A 20,479-nucleotide genomic window follows, 5' to 3' on the forward strand; every position below is an offset into this window, starting at 1 on the left:
GCAGCCACTGGGATTCATCCCAGACCTGAAGCACTATGCGGTCCCACCAGTCCGTGCTTGTTTCCCGGGCCCAGAATCGCCGTTCAACAAAATCCACATGCCCCATTGCCACCGTGATGTCCTGGGCGCTGGGGCTCGTGGTTTCTGTCAGCTCTGTGCTACTCTCCGACTTCAGGCCCTCACGGCGGTGTCGTAGCCTCCTCGCCTGATTTCTCTGCATCTGCCTCAGGGAAAGGTGTATGATAAGCTGCGAGGGGTTGAGAACGGCCACAACTGCAGCGATGGTCGCAGCGGGATCCATGATCGCAGTGCTGTGGCGTCCGCGCTGTCACTGATCTAAAAGTGCGCGAACTGATTTCCCGCCGGCGCTTTCAGGGAGGGAGGGAGGGCGGTAGTGACGGACGGATGACGACAGTTACCCAAAAGCACCCTCGCCACATTTTTTTACCCAGAAGGCATTGGGGGCTCGACCCAGAATTCCAATGGGCAGCGGGGACTGCGGGAACTGTGGGATAGCTGCCCACAGTGCACTGCTTCCAATGTCGACGCTTTCCCTGGTAGTGTGGACTGACAAAGTCGAATTACTGTCCTTAGTGTGGACACACACGTTCGACTTTCTAATATCGATTGCACATATTCGATTTAACTAAAATCGAACTACTCTCGTAGTGTAGACATACCCCAAGACTCACTCAGCCTTCATGGATGGGCTTTGTCTTACAACCTAACATCCCATATTGCAGCAGACACCAGTGCCATGTTCCTTTTTGGTTTCACAATAAGTCAGGAAAGGCAAGGAAGCAACATGGCAGTAAGGGTGAAGATGCATTGCTCTTCCAGAAAATAAGGATGATCTTGCAATATTTTTACCTGAGCTACTAATACAAACATCACATAATAAAGCCATTATTCTGTCTTGTGGCTTTCAGGATGAGACCAAAGTATGGTGCTTGACAGCAACAGTTGACACCAATCAGCTGTGTGTGCTTATCAGGAAGAACCAGACATAAGAATGTTTTTACATTTTGTCCACAGTGATGTGGACTGTGCAATTGATGCAGCCAGGCACGCTGATGTGCTTGTTCTTTTGCTGGCTCACTACAGCAAAATGACGTTTGGTGCTTTGGATGAAAGCTGCCACATCAAAGGAACCAAAGTACTTTCCCGTTCTTGCCATTTGAAGGAGAAACAACAATATGGATCCACTGTTCTGAAAACTCTACTCTCATTTCATGCCCTGATTGGTTGTGCTGCTACTCCTTTAATGCTGGACATAGCAAGAGGATCACATGGGAAAAAAATCAATGAACCATCAGCTTCTAATACACCTTGGACAAGATGACCTGCACTTGGAAAAGGTGAAAAGTGCAGAAGAGTTTTTGTAAGATGTATAGCTTTCCAGATGTCCACAGCACTGAAATAAACACAAGCCATTTTGTTCACACTCTTGCAGTCACGTGAAGCGTTACCCCTAACATGTGATGCTCTTTTCTTCCATATTCAGGGAGCTGATTACAAGGCACTAATCTGGAGACAGGCCCACTGCCCAAATCCAATACTTCCTCCTCCAAATTAATTGGGCTGGAAACAGGAGAATGGAAGTCTGGTGCCACAGCTCATGTCATTACCACCAATTCCCTCAGACTGCATGGAGGCAATATTCTGTGGTTGCAGACTAGGGCGCAGAAGTCAGTACTGCAGGTGCAGGATAGCATGAGTCATTTGTACAGGAGCATGCAGATATAGAGAACTGGAACCCATTGTGTCAATGTACCTGACACAGATGTCTTAATAAGTGACTGAAGATGTTGGTTTAATATGCTACTGTATACCAAAGTTTCTTGCAATGGTACAACATTAACATGTGCTTAAATTGGGTGCATTAAAACATTTAATATTTAGTCAAGAAAATATTTTCACTTGTTTTAAAAGCAGGTGTTTTCAGACGTGTTGTAATTCTCACAGTTAAATCAGCTTGTATAGTTTTGATTCAAGGTGCTAGTGTTCCAGTTATATGGGTAATGTAAAGATGCTCATTTATGGATGTATAATATATTAAAATATTTATAACACCTCTTGCAAATAAGAAACAAATTCAATACTTTTACAAAAAGATTGTCCATATTATTTGATCCCTTTTATTATATCCTACAGCTTATTAAGATTCAACTGAAGTACAGGTCTGTCGCATCTTACGCACATTTAACATGCGCAATTTCAACTTTACTTGGTCGGCAAAAACAAAAACAAAAAAAAGAGAAAAACAACAATTTTAATACTATACCTGTAGTGCGGGTGATTTCGCCCGCCATTGAACTCAATGGGATTTTGGCTATACGCGGTTTTCGCTTTACGCGCTAACCGCGGAACGGAACCCCCGCGTAAGATGAGACAGACCTGTACGTTAATCCTAAATGAAAAAGAAAGAAAGAATTACACATCAGTGATTTTCATGTATTACTTTGTTCTCTTTGTAGTGGCCTCTATACACAACATACAGATTGGAAACAACCATATTTGAATTCAGCACACCCTAATTATCTTAAATTTAAGTGTTGTTACCAGCTTGTAACAAAAATATCTTACAATATACTTCTGAAAACCTGACCAGCCTATTCAGCTAGATCTTTCTTTGAGACTCTCATAACCATGTCCTTGGCTATGCAGGTGCTCTCACCTCCTCCTACTTTCCTTCTTGCTACCTATGCTCCTTCCAATTCTTTATCTTAACTGGCCCCTTTTATCCCCTCAATCTTGTTTTTGCACTTCTTTCCTATTACTCCCTACCCTATACTTGGCAAGGTCTCCCTTACTGTATACCAAGGCCTCAGTTCTGCTAAGTACTTGAGCATATGTTATTGTGTACATGCACATGTTCAAGTTCCATTTACTTTATTAGGACATCAGGACTTAGTTCATTGCTTTGCTGGCTAAGAATGACCTTAAGCACATACTAAAGTCAAGCATGTGCTTCACTGTTTTGATAAATAGGTCCCCAAGTGTCTTCTCTCTGTCTTCAAAACCCATCTTAAGACCCACTTCTTTTTCATGATAAAAATATCACAACTAATAATACTAAAAATGAGCTCTACTTTTCACACAGTTTACCTCTTTTTCTTAAAATATGAATAGAATAACTCCTCTCATTCAGGACACCAATAGCTACAACTACATTTTATTACGGTATATCAGGCAAAGAATGTACATAGATCAGTAGAAAAAATTTTTCATCTGTGGGAGTGATCCAAAGCCCAATGAAGTGTAAATGGGAATTGGATCAAGTCCTAGGTCTCTGAATTTCTCTATTCTCACTCATACATGTATTCATTCTTTGTTACAGTGGTTTTATTTTGTCTCTTCCAGTTGCCTTTGGTTGTTTCTGAGAAAAATTAAGTCTATAAAAACCTCCAAAATCACTACCATGACATTCCCCCACTTCCACCCCACCAGGTGCTCACCAAAACATCCAAAAATCCAGCATTCAAATAACCATAGGAGTGTTCAACTAGAGCTCAAATTCCCACATACTTAAATTAGTTGAATGCTTACTTCTGAGGCATCTTACACTGATGAGCAACTACTTGGCTCCTGGCTGCCGATGGGTTGAGAGATACCTATCTGTGTGACAAATCCAATCTGGGGTTTTTTTTTTGTAAACCTTATTACACATCACATTACAAAAACCTCTGGCATTCTACCTCACTTTCCTAACTTCTACAACAAAATAGAAGTATTTTGCTGAGTATTTTTATTCATTCAGCAGTTACTTGTGTCAACACTATATGTGCCCCCAGAATGCACTATTATTTATAGAAGACTTGCAGAGAACCTGGATATTTCAAAACTTTAAATGTTATTAATCAATCCTGATACTTTAGTACTCAGTATCCGGTTTGGCATTCTAACTTGTGAAAGACTTGGAGCTGAAAGTTTTGGGCAAGTTCTTTGGCTGGTGCAAATTAGCATAGCTCTGATGTAAATGGAGTTGTGTCAATTTACACCAGCCAGGATCTGGGCCTTTAAGTTTTGAGACATTATATTCTATAAGTTTTTAGTGCTTCATAATTTTTAAATTAAAATGGATTGTGACTTAAAGTCCATCTTTAAAGAAAAACAGGATGGACACGGTTAATTGGTTAAAGTGATTCCAGGATATATCAGATAGGGAAGATGTATTCAAGACATTGGGGAAATGAGAGAAATGATTTACGATGACTTGGTCAACTGCTAATTATGTACACATTACTCTCTGAATTCCAGGGTGCTTGAGACTACATTTGAAAGTAAAACTGTGAAATAAAAAGATCTCGGTCTGTGATTAATTGGGCATTTTCTGGAAGTGTGATGTTGTGACTGAGGAGATGACCCAAATGATTAAATTGACTTTACTTTGACTAGATCCTCAAACATATTGTTTTTGTTTGGATACAAGAGTGAGTTGGGTTTATGCAGTTCAGGTCTTCCTGGAGTTACTCAGAGACCTTTGAATGAAAAACTTTGCTCTTTCTCATTTGACCTAGGGAGAGAAGAGTATCCTGTAAATTTTATCCTGATTGAGAACTGTACTGGTGAGCACTGTCCTTGAACATCTATGATTTGTATTTTGTCTTTCCTATCTGTAATTGCATCTAATATTTAAATATTCAGATGGGAAATATGCCAATGTTCATGAGGAAATCATTTTTATTGTATTTTGTTGTGTGGTTTGACTTTTTGTTGTCAGTATCTGCAAAAACAAATGCTAATATTTTAAATATCAATTGCCCACTATCAGGCATGCTCACAAAATAGGCAATATCTACTCTCACAACAATAGAACTTGAAGCCCAAAAGCAAGTCAGAAAAATAACTGAGTTTATCAAGAGAGTAGCTGAACTGCATGTATGTGAGGTAAATATTCTGGGTTTTCCTACAGAATGTCATCCACACACCTCTCCAGAGGGATACTGAGACACAGTACATTCAACCATTGAACTACATAGCTAAAAATATCACTTCATCATTGTAAAATATGGATAAGGTATATCACTCTTCCTAATAGACATTTTCATATTACCATTATCATATGTGTTGCATATACCATGCTACTCATGTCTAATCAAAGAGCTTGGTGGTACAAAAGAACTGGGTGTGCATTGTAACTTATATTCAAGGAATGTGTCACAGTCATAGAGAGCTTGTCTATATGGCATGCAGTGTGAACTAGAGGGGCATGAATTGCAGAGTACTCTGATGTGTTGTGCTCTAACTGGTCCATATAGACCCTTCTGGCATGAAGGAAAAGATACCTAATGCACATTAATGCTCATTCCTACCCAGTTACCCTTGTATTGAGCCTCTGAATGTACTACTTCTTATACCAATATCTGGTCCTACGGAGAACTTATTGAGAAGAGCTGATTTCTTTTCCTGCTCTGAGTCAAACAACTTAGCACAGAGAGAAGCAGCACAGATACTTGAAGGACTGTCTGTTCTGTTCTGTTCTGTTCTCACAAAATGTTACAGGCAAGACTCCCCTTGAGACCCACACAGCAGGTAACTGGATTTAAAAAAGCCATTCCGGAGTGTTGGGGGAATTCTGGCTGAGCCACAATGGTGATATAAACAAATATGGAATATGTCCCTTAAAAACTGGGGAGACATTCTCCTTTGTTTAGGAGAGAGAAATATTTTAAAACTAAACATAGCTTCAAACAATTCTACCTATTAAAAAGCCATTAAACCTGGAAAAGCAAAGAAGCATATCAGGAACAGCTGTTCTCAGGAAATATTCTGTGTTAGGAACTATTATTGGAAATTGAAGGTCAACTGGAACAATTGTGTTCACTTGTGTTTTTTTTCTTATAAAATGAATAGGGCTTTATTCTTTCTAAATTGATCAAACAAAAACACTCGGGAATACACACTTGATACAAAGTCAGTGTGACTACAATTTTTATGATTGATGGCTACACAGTACATGACTTAAAATGCAATCCATATCACATGCCTCCCTATGGATATCCACTTCATCCAAGTAAAGTGAAAAATGTGATTCTCGTCATCCAATTTGAAAAGGAGGGAAATGGATCTTTTTTTTAATATAATTTTATATCTTAAACAAGAATATTTATCCCATAAGACACTTGTATATTTTATGTTATTGATTGCATAACAGTAGTTGACCAAGATGCAGCCTTTGGCTTTGCTTTGCAAAGAGCCTAAGGGAGTTAGGCAACCAACTCTCATGACTCTCATGCATTGAATTAAATTTTAATGGTTTTGGCTGCCTAACTCCCTTAAGTTCATATAAAAATCCCAGGCTTAGAGAACAATAATATTCTCTAGAGTGGGAAGTGAATAATTCTTCATGTAAACAAAGACCAAAATGTAGTTTTGTTTTGTTATTTAAAGTATGATCCTATGGGTCAATTTCAACCTGTAATATTTGAGTATGCTTCATTGGTGTATTCTAAAACATGACAGATTTCAGAAGACCATCATATAGGATACAATTTTCTAAGTGACTCAGAAGACCATGTCCCATTTTCAAAAATGACCCATGTGCTTAAGTCACTTAGATACTTTTAAAAATGTTAACCATAATACGGGATATTAAATTCCTAAATGAGTCTGAAGTTCTTCTTAAAATAAACGTACAGCATGAAATCTTGATCTCATTGAAGTTAGAGGGGAACTTTGCCACTCACTTTAAAGGGGCCAAGATTCCATCCAAGTATAAAAGATCAGAATCTGACCAGTAAATTAAGTTATTGCATTGACTTACTGAAGTGCTTTTCCTATGATCTTCTGGATTTGCTCCCTTTTCTCACACTTCTGACTCTCCAACAGTCAAGCAGGAGGGGAAAAAATACACATTTTTAAAAAACCACCAGTGACCCACAACTCCTTTACCTTTTTATCTTTATCTTCAAACCAGGTTTCCACACAGCCTGTCTCTCCATTGACCACTGGTGTTTTCTCAGTCCAGAGCAAAGCATTTCAGTTGATAATTGCTCGTGAGAAGTAAAACATGTTCTAGAAGGTGATATTCCCTAGAACAATTAGAAACCTCTCCTATGTAGCTCCAGTTTCCCACACAAGAGCTTAATATAAACAAGAAGCATTTGTATAGCACTGTGATACCCCTGCCTGATAAACATTTAATATACAATGTTTCAATAAAAATTATGTATAATAAAGTTATTTGAATTTGACTTTATATAAGAGATGAAAAGTTAAGCCTTCTGGGCTTCTTTCTTTGACTCAGAATCTGCTTCCAAATGCTAGAACTAAAAAATCATTTCATTTATTTTTCTTATTTTACTAAAAGAATTATTTCAATCTGCCATGTTCTTATAGATAATATTTTCAAAAGTGGCCTCCTTCCTAAATTTTACACACAAAATGGTGCATACTCATTTGTGTGTGTAAACTGGCATTTGTGTATGAAACTCTAGTAAAGCAATTGCAAAGTTAGTCTATTGATTTGTATACACTCATATTTAACGTTTGCATTTATGCATGCCATATACACACATGTTCACTAACGTGCAAGTTTCTATATTTAGTTTTGAAAATGCTTTTATAATTGTCTGAATCTTTGATATAGAATCAAAATAAATGTTGATACACCAATTTATACCAGCTAAGGAGCTGGCCCATACAACATTTCAATAAAGCTCTAAGTGCAGGTAACTTTTTTTTAAAGGTATAGTAAATTATTTCTCTCCATGATCTGTCTGTCTATTTTTTTCCCCTTTCACATTGTAATATTCAGAGAGACAGTTCCTGGCTGCTCATATTTACTTTAAACAATATGGTATTCAGTTACTTTCATAAACAATTGACTTCATTTGATTTTTCCAAAGTACTTTATTTTATGTGAATATACTACTCCTAAAAGGTGCCAGATTGACAGCCGTAGAGACTAAAGTCTTCAATCAGTATGGTGGGTACAGACAAGAAGCAACAGTACAAGCTTTCTCACATAATACCACTAATATACCTCAATTCAAGCTGGGTAGGATCACTTGTAGTGGCGTGAGTAGCTCATTCTCCATGCCCGTGGACAGGATTGACACCAAATATTCCCATTGTGATGGGGATTTCTGCCACCTTAAACTCATTACCCACCAAGGCTTCCCCTTTCCCTCTTTTCTCAGTCTCCATGGACAACACTGCTCTCCTCCTGGACACTCTGACTTGCACCTTGGATCTCCTCTTCAATTCTGCCTTCGCCAGCTTCTCATATCCAGGCTGTATCTGAGTCTTGCTGACTTTTCCTATGTAACATCTCTAACATATGGCCTTTCTTCTCCTTCCATACAGCTAAAACTCTCATTCAAGATATCATCTTGCATCTTGTGTACTGTAACATCACCTCTTCTGCCCTTGACAAACCTCATCTGCTCAATTAATATCCATTCAAAATGCCACTGCAAAGATCGCTTTCCTAGCTCATGACTCTGACCATGTGTGATAGGGTAATCCTCACACTGGCACTACCAGGGTTAACTGGAGCGAGAGAGCTCAATTAAGGCACCTGGCTGCACCTGGATTGTGGGCCAGACCCCATTGAGGATGAGGAGCTGGGAGGTAAAGATAAGGGAGGAAGCCCAGGTGAGAAGGGGACTGCAGGGGGAGAAGGGAAGAACTCTGCAGTTGCTCTCTGTTGCTAGAGAGTGAAGAGAGGGCCTAGAATGAGGCAGACATACAGTAAGCCCAGGGAGGAGTTGTGAGAAAGGTCCTAAAGGATGGTCAAGATAAGAAGAAATCCAAAGAGACTGAGGAGTCTGAGCCTTAGCTACTAACCACAGACTTCCTGGACTGGAACCCAGAGAAGAGAGAGGGTCTGGGTTCTCCTACTGTCCACTGGGAAAGGTGGTGTGGAAACCCCATAACACAGGGCAGGAGGACTGCTGAATCTGGAGCCAGGCCTCCAGGGAGAAAAGCTCTTAGCGGTGTAGTAAGCTTGCAGATGACACCTAAGTGCGAGCAGCCAAATTCTGGAGGATCAATGGCCTAGAAGGCCAAGCAACTGGATGATTCCAAGACAGCTGGGAGGAACTGAGGGGGAGCGGAGGGGCCATCTTGGCAGGACCGTGCATGAGGGGCCTCGGTGGAGAGAACATACTGTGTTGTCCTGGGAGTGGGTGTGCAAGAGCCTGGGAAAAGGACTGTAATTGGCACAACTAGATAGGTGAACACTTTGAACGGACACACGTGTGTCCTTGGGGCAGGGGAAGGATGAGGAGCAGCACCCTGCTGGGTCGGAGGTCCAAACTGAGTAGCCTCTGTGCAGCGCACCTCATCAAGCTAGCACATCTCACCTTTATATGGATCACTGCTGGGACTGGATTCCTCAAAGGGGGTGGGTGTAAAGATTTGGGACCTCTGGAGATGGGAGGAGGGATTGTGCTATTGCTTTTCTTTTCTTTTCTTTTTCTTTTCTTTTTTTAATTGTTTCACTGTTGCTATTGAATTCCCTTCAGTTCCAAACCCACTTTTGGCCCGTTGGGCTGTACCCATTCCCTTGCCTAATATTCTTTTATGTAAATTCTTTTAAAACTCCTCTGCATGCAGCTGGTTTTTTGTGTCAGGGACTTTCGGATCCATATAAGAAAGAGGGTTTATGCCTGTCCTGAAGAGCAATAAATGCAGGCATGCTACATTAGCAGATCTACCAGCACCCGTGTCTAGCACAGACGGGTTAGGGATGGGATAATAAAGAGGCATCTCTCCACATAAGAGCAGGAGGACAATCCTGCAGAGCCCAGGAAATGTTGAGGAGTCTGTGGTGCAATGAGCTTTGGGTACAGATGAAGAGTTATGTTTGTTTGAGTTTAGTTTATTAGACTCTTTCTTTATCTGGGGAGGGGTGGGTCTAAAACATGATGTAGCTGGAAGGCCTAGTCACAAGAAGAGGTGGACCACCACAGGACCAGAGCAATCATTGGCAGGGAGTTCTAGAGGCAGGGAGTTAGCTACACCACTCCCAGACGCAAGGGGACACTCCAACAGTAAGTCAACTCTTCTATGCCAGGTGAACCCTCCCTTTGTATCCCTCCCCCTTCTCCATCATATCAAACACAAATTACTTGTCTTTACTTTCAAGGACCTTTATGGCTTATCCCCATCAATAGCTAGTTATCATTTCTCATAACTTATTAAGATGCTGAATCTTGCCTCTGCTCTGACAATAATGCCACACTTCTGTCACAGTTACAGGGCTAGCTGCTCTTCTGCCCCTTTTGTGGTCTCCAAGAGCACACCCTCAGGTGACAGGCCACGTGCCTTTAACTAACCTGGAGTGGAATTCTGCAGTTTGCCCACTCTAAGGTTGGACTTTCTGCTATAGTACTCTGTGTCTCAATCACGATTACCTAGCAGGTCTTGACTGAGTTTGGACACATGCAGTTCTTTCCCTTGGCAGTCTGTGACCCGTGGTACATAGTTTTAAGAAGACTTGTCAGTGTGGAATATATATTTTAACAGTAGGAACAAAGCTTTTTGTGGAAAAAACATTTGAAAACAGTCTATCTTACCTAGCAGCTTACTATCTTTTTTGTTCTGTGTTTGTACAATGCCTAGCACAATGGGATTCTGGTCCATGACTGAGGCTCCCAGGTGCTACCACAATACAAATAATAACAAAAATAATGTTTTATGAGTAACTGGGCTGAAATTCAACTCACTGAATAGCCCTTAGGTTGAACTGACTTTAAACTATCTTGGGGTGAATTTCAACGGGAAACCAGCTGTGTATCTGATGCCTTTACTAATCTGTTGAACAATCTTATTCTCCCCAGGGAAACAAAGAAATCAAACTGAAAACAATACCATAATAAAATTTGTTTTGTATCATTAAATCATATTTCTCAAAAATTTTTTACAGATTTTAAACCTTATGAAATCTCTCTTATTCTTTAGTGTTGGAAGATTGAAATTGTAATAAGTTTTCATATCAGCTTATTTTATCCATCATTTTATATACTTTTTGGTTAGTTATATATTTATATGCTTGCTGCTGCCCCTCTCTCTGATTGTGGCAAGTGACTATGAGAACATAATATCTATAATCAAGTTTTCTGCACTGCCTGCCTTTTCTCTATCAGCTGCAACTCCAGATGATGGCTATCTTTAAATCTTATACTTCACTCTCTATATATCATTGCAACAGTAAAAATGGGCAGGGAGGTTCTAGCTGTTTATTCTTTGGTTTGACCTGTTCTATTAATTTAGGTGGAATAAATGGACCCAAAGAGTCAACATGACCCTGACATTTAAAGAGCGTTAAACAAAGTTTGGGGTTTGGTATACAGAGACATCAGCTTACTTGGTACCATGACAAACACATCATTAAACATCCTTATATTAAAATATACAAGGGAAAACAAAGCATGGGGTGGAAGGTTAAAGAATTATGAATTTAAAGTAGGAAGTAAGACTTTCATTTTAACAACAGGCTTTGCTGCCTGTCTCTCTAGTTGGAGAGTCTTCAGATGGAAAATGTCATTTTGGGAAAAAGAGAAAAAGTTTATTGAGATGGGATGGATCTGGAGCTTTTGCCATTACTGCTGTTGTGAAAGCCTGATCCCATTTCCTAAAACACAAAACAAGACAAACACACACAAGAGGGAAGATAGAAAAGGGTAGAAAAGATAGAAAATGCAGCTTCTTTCTCTGGTATTGACTCCCTTGCTACATCACTGCTGGAAAAACAGATGCAGCTGTCTTATCCACTTCTCTGAGACCTGGCAACCTTGTATCAACAACAGGCTATTTAGGGTATTGCTTTTAGCTGTGGTTCTGGTCACAGATTCTTGTTAGACAGAAGGAAAAAGGAGAGGGATAGGAAAGAGAACAAATGAGATGTGGAACGACAATTACATGAGGGGGGAGGGGAAGTGACAAAGTCTCGCATCCCAGGTGGTGGCTGGGATTTAGCCAGAGCTGGTGGAGATGGCAATATCATCTGGATCCCTCTCCCAGGCTAGTTGGGTCAAGGCATCTCTTAGGATCAGGGCAACTAAAGCCCAATGGTTTAAATGTAGATCCTGGGTTCCCAGGAGATGGTGAGGATGGCAGACATGATGTAAAACTCATTGGAACAGTTTTTTGAATTTTTTTCTCCCTGCACCCTTCCCCTCCCCATTCCCCCCCCCCCCCAAAAGACAGTTGATGGGAAGAATAGCTGATCTTCTTTCTTTTGGTCACCAATTACGCCTAATTTTTGACACACCGATTTGGTCCATCTGTTTCTGGTCCCACATTTCTCTGGTTTTCTAAGCATTATCTTAACACAGTCCTTTAATTCTATGAGGAGGGCTTTTTGTTTGTACTTATTCGCTTTTTGGGCTGGTTTACACTAAAGCTGTAAGCCAATCTAAGTTATGCTACTTCAGTTACGTAAGTTATGTAACTGAAGTCGATGTAACTTAGATCAACCTACAGCAGTGTCTACACTGTGCTGTGTCAATGGGAGATGCTTAGGGTGACCATACATCCCGTTTTGTCCGGGACACTCCCTTTTTTAAACCCTGTCCCGGCCATCCCAACTTTTTTCCAAAAGGAGGCATTTGTCCCGTTTGCTCTTGCTGACACAATCAGTTGGCAAGAGAAAATAGGACAAATGCCCACTTTTTTCAAAAAAATGGGGTGCAGTATGGAGGGGGCGAATGGAGATACCAGCCCCCCGGCAAGGGGGAGGCAGGGCTGGGGGGGGAGAGCAGCATGAGGGTCCCCGCAGGGTTCCAGAGACCAGGCAACAACCTTGCGTAGGGGTGGAATGTCCCCCCACAGGGTTACAGCGATGGGCTACACCCTGGCGCGAGGAGGGGGGCAGGCTTCCAGTGCTGGGTAATAGCATGGGAGACCCCCTGCAAGGTTCCAGTGATGGGCAACAGCATCGGGGGGAGATCGCTGGCGAGCAGCTGGGGGTGTCCAGTTTTCTCTTTGGGAAATATGGTCACCCTGGAAACATCTCCCACCAACTTACTTTCCGCCTCTTGGGGAGGTGGAGTACAGACATTGATGGGAGAGTGCTCTGCCATGCACTTAGCTTGTCTTCACCACAGCTGCTAAATCGACATAAGTGCTGATTTAGCAATCAATATAGACAAGCTGTATGTCTCTTATTTGCACCTTTTCCCACCAGCATACACAATAGGTTATCGTGATACTTTATGAACTTTTACTAACTACTTACAGTGGAGCTTAGGATAAATTTTTTAGGCCCATTTATTATAAAAGAACTTTCCATAACTGATACAAAGGATTCCCTGGTTGAGGGCACCCACCTTTCATGTAGCTTCAACTGACAGTTTGCCAGAGCTCAAGTCTTTTGAGATTTGGGACATGATGACAGGCATTTTTTTAAAATATGTGGGGTTTTTTTGTTTTTTGTTTGTTTATGCTTCTGTTTTTTGCTTTAATTCTTGACAAAATGCCCATATGTTTGCTAAAATTTTAATAGGTAGTACGTTGTGGTTGAGGACACCCTTGAGTCCCCCAAGACTATGATTTGGGATTTTTACAGTGTCCTTCCCATTCTTGTGGCATACAATGGATTCTCCAAGCAAACAAACAAATAGGTTCCTTTCCCTATTCCTATTCTGGGAGATGGCAAATCAGAATAAAAGGAGATGTCAAAGGTGGGCAGTCTCTTAGTCCCTTTCAGGTTCAGCATATATGTGGGCTCTAGAGTCCTTGATCAGCGTTAGTGTCTTCCTCCAGTCTGTCCTTTTGGTAAGCCCTGCTTTATACCTGGGAGACACAGTCTCAGGGGCAGCAGGGTCTGCACCTGTCTTTCAGTTTGCTCATCTGTCCCTGAAGTCAGTTGTCAGCACCCACTTCCTGTGGCAGGCTTTCCCTTTTTAAGGTTCCTCCCTCCAGGCAGAGCAGGCATTACAGGTGTGTCTGGTTAGGACTGGTCAAGCCCACAAGAACTCATTAGCCTACTCTCTGTTAGAGTGAGGGTGTGCCCTTTCACACAGTAACAGTCTACATTCAAGATATCCATTGGGGGTAGTTTTTTGAAAGTTTACAAATAAGTATGTAGCTTCTACACTGATAGTGTATTTCAGAACGTTCACAAATGCCACTGCCTTTTATTACATGTTCCTTCTGAAGAACCTTAAAAGAAAAATTATCTGTGAAGTTCTTTTCACCCGTCTACTACAACTACTACATCTGTGACTCAGATATATTGAATGAATCATGAGGGGAGAGGGTTTTTCTGGTGCTAATTTATATCCACAGTGGTCTTTTTGAAAATGATGCTATTCATTCATTTTTAAAACTTCGAGTCATTCAACTTACACTAAAGAATTCCCTCTCCATTAGGAAAGTACAGATACTGAGCAACCAAAATATAGAGGGCTACCACTGGTTTACACCAGCTGAGGAGCTGTCCTAGGAAGTGTGAAATTAAAACGAGTTTACTGTAACAGTTTAATTGAATAGCACTATTGAAGGCAACTGGGTATTCCCATTAAAGAGAAGAAAAATACCATGCTTCTATTGGAAAGTTGAACCTTGGTAGGTAAAGCTCTGACTTGGATTGTTGTTATACATTTTTTCCACTACACTCCAGAATTCAGGATATGTACCATACAATGATATAGCAAGCTGTCAAAAAGGAGTCAACTGAAAAAAAAAAGATGAATAGTCTAGATTGTCTTTATTTCTGTTTTGGAATACATTAAGTTAAATGCATCCTTTCATAAAGAGTTACTTGCTAACTGATAAGCCTTGTGGATTTTTTGGCATTTTTTCAATCCAATGTCACAATGTAAGAATGTAAGGAGAACCTTTTTTATAATCCCTTTTGGTAAATTATGTTTTCAACTCAAGTAGAGGTATGTAAGCATGTTCGAACTGCAAACAAAAACTAGTGATTTTTGGCTCTTTTTTATAGGCTTTTATTTAAAAAATAAGTTCTCCCCATTATTATGTCACAGAAAAATAGGCATTAAATGAAACCACCTTTTTCAATTAACCTTTTTCTATTTATAAACTATTGAACATTTTAGGAGGCTAGATGGCTCAGCGGATTAGTAATGGGAGCCTGGTAAAATTAGGATGTTATTTCTAATCCAGTCCAGGTTGACAGTGATTGTACCATCTCATTGCTATTCAGTGGTGCTTATGAAATGACTGGAGTTAATGATCCCAGTCCAGTTCCTAATGGGCATGTGTCATCTTCATTCATATGTTTCTGACTGCAGGTTGACTTCTGCAGAAAGGTGGGTTATACACTGAAAATAGACTAGAATTCATTCTATTCTCCTCTGTTAGGGTATTCCACGGACTAGGATTCAGCTTTGTTTCTAGCTTCCAAAATGGTGTGCTTGGGCATTAATTGTTTCTATGTCCCTAATGAACATAGTTGTTTTGTTGGGTCACAGATGGAAAGGTGATATCAGAGAGAGCCTGGTCCAAGAGAATTAAGGACTCTGAAGACTAGACTCAAGGTCTTTGAACAGAATACACAATGGCCAGGCAGCTTGTGGATAGCATACATCACAGCTGTGGTGCACCGTCGAAGGCTAGTCCCACTCTAGAGGCAAGCTGCTGCATTGTGTAAAAGCCATAGGCAGAGGAACTTGCTTTGGACAAGAGAATGTTACAATAGTCCTCCCTTGAGGGGATGAACACATGGATCACAATAGCTAGAGTCTTGTTTGGAAGACATGGACATAGGTCGAGGAAGGTGTTTATTGCTAATGGACCTACTGATTTATAAAAGGAGCAAAAAGCTGTAGTGTGGCAGAGTCTCCATTATACCCATGCCCCTCCCCCACTTGCATATAGTACTTTCCCATAAACAATTGATTTGAAGCCCCAGCATAGCCACTTGGGAGCCCGCCCCTCAGGAAAATTTGCACAGGGGAACTGCTCTGTTTCTGTTATACAGGGATTCTCCACCCTCTGATAAATTAGGGTTACCATATTTCAGCAAGCAAAAAAGAGGATGGGAGGAGCCCCGCCCTAGCCCCGCCCCATCCTGCCATAGCCCCGCCCCTGCCCCTCCCACTTCCCGCCCCCCTCAGAACCCCCAACCCTCCCCCCGCTCCTTGTCCCCTGACTGCCTCCTCCTGGGACCCCTGCCCCTAACTGCCCCCAGGACTCCACCCCCTACCTAAGCCTCCCTGCCTCTTGTCCCCTGACTGCCCCCTCCTGAGACCCTCCCCCCATCCTAACTGGCCCCCTAGGACGCTACCCCCTACCTGTACCCTGACTGCCCCAACCCTTATCCACACCCCCACCCCCAGACAGACACCTGGGACTCCCACGCCCCATCCAACCACTCCCCACCCCCTGACAGCCCCCCCAGAACTCCCGACCCATCTAAACCCCTCTGCTCCCTGTTCCCTGACTGCTCTGATCCCTCTCCCCACTCCTGCCCCCTGACAGCCCCGCCCCCAGAACTCCCAACCCCCCCCCCACCCCGCTCCTTGTCCCCTGACTGCCCCCTCCTGGGACCTCTGCTCCTAACTGCCCTCCAGAACCCCACCCCCTATTTATGTACAGGCGTGACTACCTGCCCTTTCCTGGTTATTATACGCGGCCAGTCCGCATCCACATCCAGTAGTTAAAAAAAAAAAAAAAAAAAACTAATAATTTAAATTGGAATTTCATCCATTAATAAGTATTTATTATATAATTAAAACCATTCTATTGAAGGACAGATATTAAATAACACTAAATAAGTTAATGTTCAAAACAATATTAAAAATTTGAAAATTTAGAGCATGGAAACCAAAATAGCTAAAATTTAGTTTTGGCAAGATACACGGAATGGAAACTCCGGGATCTTTACCTGTCACTGAATATAGCCATCATACCAATAGTGGAATATAAAACAAGTCTACATATACTCTCCTTAAAATTTTTACTTCTGTCCATTCCCAATAATTGTAACAAATCATTATTACCTTCACTCCACTTGCCACGCGCCCCAAGCACAAAACCAAAGAAGTGAATATTTTTACCTCCCGTTAAGTTTTTAATTTCTTCCTCTAACTCAAGATAATAAGCCACCTTCTCACTGTGGGCTTGTTCCAAACTTCCGGCATTATCCTCCCATCGCACTGTAACATCAACCACCACTGCTGTATCTCCTTTTATAAATATAATATCCGGCTTTCTTAACTCACCCTTACTATTTCTCAAATGGGGCTCTATCATTGCCTTCCACCCTAATTTACCAACCTTATCTACAACTGCAGACACTACTCTATTATGCCTTTTTATCCTAGCATTCTTAGTCTTATAACATTGTCCTGAGATATGGGGAACAGTCTCCCGCACTTTACCGCACCATCTACAAAGAGCATTCACACCTCCTCTTCCTCTTGCTAATGTCTCCCTAGTAGGATAAATATTTGCCCTAAGCTGCAATGCTGCGATATACGCTGACGATTTAACTTTACTAGAGTTTCTAAAAATCGAATTACTAATTAAATCATTTTTAAAATATTTTATCCCTATTCCCTGACATCTCAGTTCCGACCATCTTAAAAATTCCTCTTCCCTCCATTTCTTGGGATGAGATGTTACTGCACTAAATGACAATATTTTATCCACAAGATTTTCTCCTGCATATAGATAAGATAGGTCCATCCAATCATCTCTCGAGACAATATGTCTCCTCCATTTACGAATTAACATATTTGGGATTTGCACACTAAACTTAGTGAGAGCTAAACCACCATCCCTACCTCTAGAATAAAATATCCCATCTGTGGTACACTGAGGTAAATGTAAAATCTCTTTAACTATTTTTCTAACTAACACATCAAGATCGTCTAAAAGATTAAAAGGGGGTTCTATTAAAAGAAGATTATAAAATAGCTTCGGTAAGATATATGTCTGTAAAATTAATATTTTTTGGGCCGGTTTTAATGGGGCCTTAATTAAATTCTCACTCCAATCTTTCAATTTTTCTTTAAGTACCGGTCCCCCTACACCTATCCAGGGATCTATTCTAGCCCCTAAATATTTTTCAAAATCCCCTGGTTGAACATATTCAATCTCCTCTGACCCTATCTGCCAATTATCCTTAGGATTAACTACATAGGTTTTATGTTTAGTTAAAATATGAAAGCCTTTCGTTTTCTTCACATTAACAGAGAGATTAGTATTTTTACAAAACTCCTCTAAGATACCCAAATTTTTAATCATTCCTTTATATGAGCTACTTAAAATTGCCACATCATCGGCAAAAGCCAATGACATGACACCATTACCCTTAACATAAAAACCACTTCCTTCTACTTCTAATCTAGTTAAAAGGGGATCCATAGCAATATTAAACAAAATTGGGGACAACGGGTCACCCTGCTTGACCCCCCTCCTAATTAAAATAGACTCAGTAGCTTCATCACCCACTCATACCCTAGTTGTGCAATTATCATAAAGGTCCCTAATAATATCTATAAAATGTTCATCTATACCAAATCTTCTCAACCCGGCTATTATATGTCCGTGTCCCACAGAATCAAATGCTTTAGCCAGATCTACGAACACTATTGCAATTTCATTCCCATTTCGTTTAGCCCCTTTAATCAAATTATCTAATATAGCAATATTTTCCTCACACCCAGGGGCGGATATAAACCCTTTTTGTCTACTACATATCTTAACTGTTTCCACCAGTCTTTTTGCTAGTATTTTGGTATAGATTCTAATCCAAACTGACCCAATTGTCAATGGTCTCCAAGATGTTAACTTCTTCATTTCCTCCTCATCTTGTGTCTTTGGTATTAAAATCGTTCTATTTTTCTTAAATTCATCTGGTACCTGTCTATTTAGAAACCATATATTAAAAATTTTTGTAAGTATTAAGGAGTCTAAATTAAAAATATCCCACAAATTGCTCACTTTTACTTTATCTGGGCCAGGAGCACTATCTTTTCTTATTTCTCTTAAAGCTATTCTAATCTCATCCACAGAGATCGGACTCATTAATATATCATTATCCGCATTCTCTGTGGATGATGGCCACCCTATCATATTACCATGTCCAATTGTTCCCAAAATATTCACATAGTATTCCTCAATTTCTTTCATAGGGATAGCACACTTAGCCTTATCTGGCTCTCCCATTATAATGCGAGTCAATCTTCTTCTATCCTTATCAAATAATTGTTGATAGAATTTATACTTAGCTTTCTTTGTAGCATATCTCCTAATTGCATTAAATTGCTTCCTTCTCCCCTCCTTTCTCATCTTCCCTTTTCCTTTATTCCTCAACTCTATTTGACTTTCATTTCTAGGGTCCTTTCCCTCTACTAATGAATAACATAATTTTTCCAACATTGCCCATCCGAGAGCTTTTGTTAAATCCTCCTTTAATAATCCTTCAATTTCCCCTAAACTATTTATTATTTCTCGTCCCTCCCTACTTTGTTTTCCCCGTTTACATATTTTCTCCACTAAATCCACTTCTGGATGTCCTTTTAGTGGGAAAATCCTCTCTCTTGGGGGCGGAATTTCTAATATATTTACTCTAATGTCCTCTACCTCAGTCACTTCCTCCCTATCTCCTGTTACCACTAACTTCTTCTTTGCTAATTCTCGTCTTTTATCTGATATTTGTTTATTCGTTTTGGTCCTCATCTCGCTCTCAATACATTTATTTATATTCCTTTTCCCAATATATTTCCTTTCCAACTGTATAAGCTGCGCAACCTCATCTTTGGTCCATATACGAGATCTAGTCGATCCCTCTTTGATCTTACTTTTAGCAGCCATATCTTCTTTTCTTTGCTCATTCCTCACAGCAGGGTGTCTATGTCTACAGTGTTGGCTCAATCCAGATCTAGTATGAAAACCAAGCCCACAGACCGAGCACGTATGGCTCTTCATTGGGGTATCCGCCTTCTTGGGTATGCACTTGGGGTAGTGGCAAGCTATATTATGATATTGAGAAGATTTTCCACATTTACTACATACAACTCGTATGGCTTTACTTTTATGAACCACATTAATGTGTTTGGCCCATTTACCAAATGTTGGTAATATCTGGGGACATATTGGACAATTAAAACTATCAACGGGATACTCTAAATAAAAAACCCCATCCTTCCACGAACTACTTTCTAATATATTTATATTACTACCAGTACTGTTAAGATCCTTATTACGATCCCTATTAAAATCAGTACTTGGTCTAAAACTATTTAATAAACTAGACCCATTAACTAAATGAGCATTAAGATATCCCGATTCGCTAACATATGGATCATCAAATGTACTTAAATACTTAAAATCTGGATTGAAACTTTCCATAGTTAAATCATTAAAAGTGTCCCTTGTAAAAACCATCAGTAAGATAGATAAAATCTCCTCACCATGATCATCACAAACATTCTCCTCTACCTCCTCTCCATGCTCCACTGGGAGGACTTGATTCTCACTCTCATGCTCATGAGACTTCATTATAGTCCACACCATTTTATCCATTGGTCCAGCGACCCTGATCACACCCCTA

This window comes from Terrapene carolina, unplaced genomic scaffold (assembly GCF_002925995.2).
Source record: "Terrapene carolina triunguis isolate 2854851 unplaced genomic scaffold, T_m_triunguis-2.0 Scaffold210, whole genome shotgun sequence".
Lineage (NCBI taxonomy): Eukaryota > Metazoa > Chordata > Testudines > Emydidae > Terrapene > Terrapene triunguis.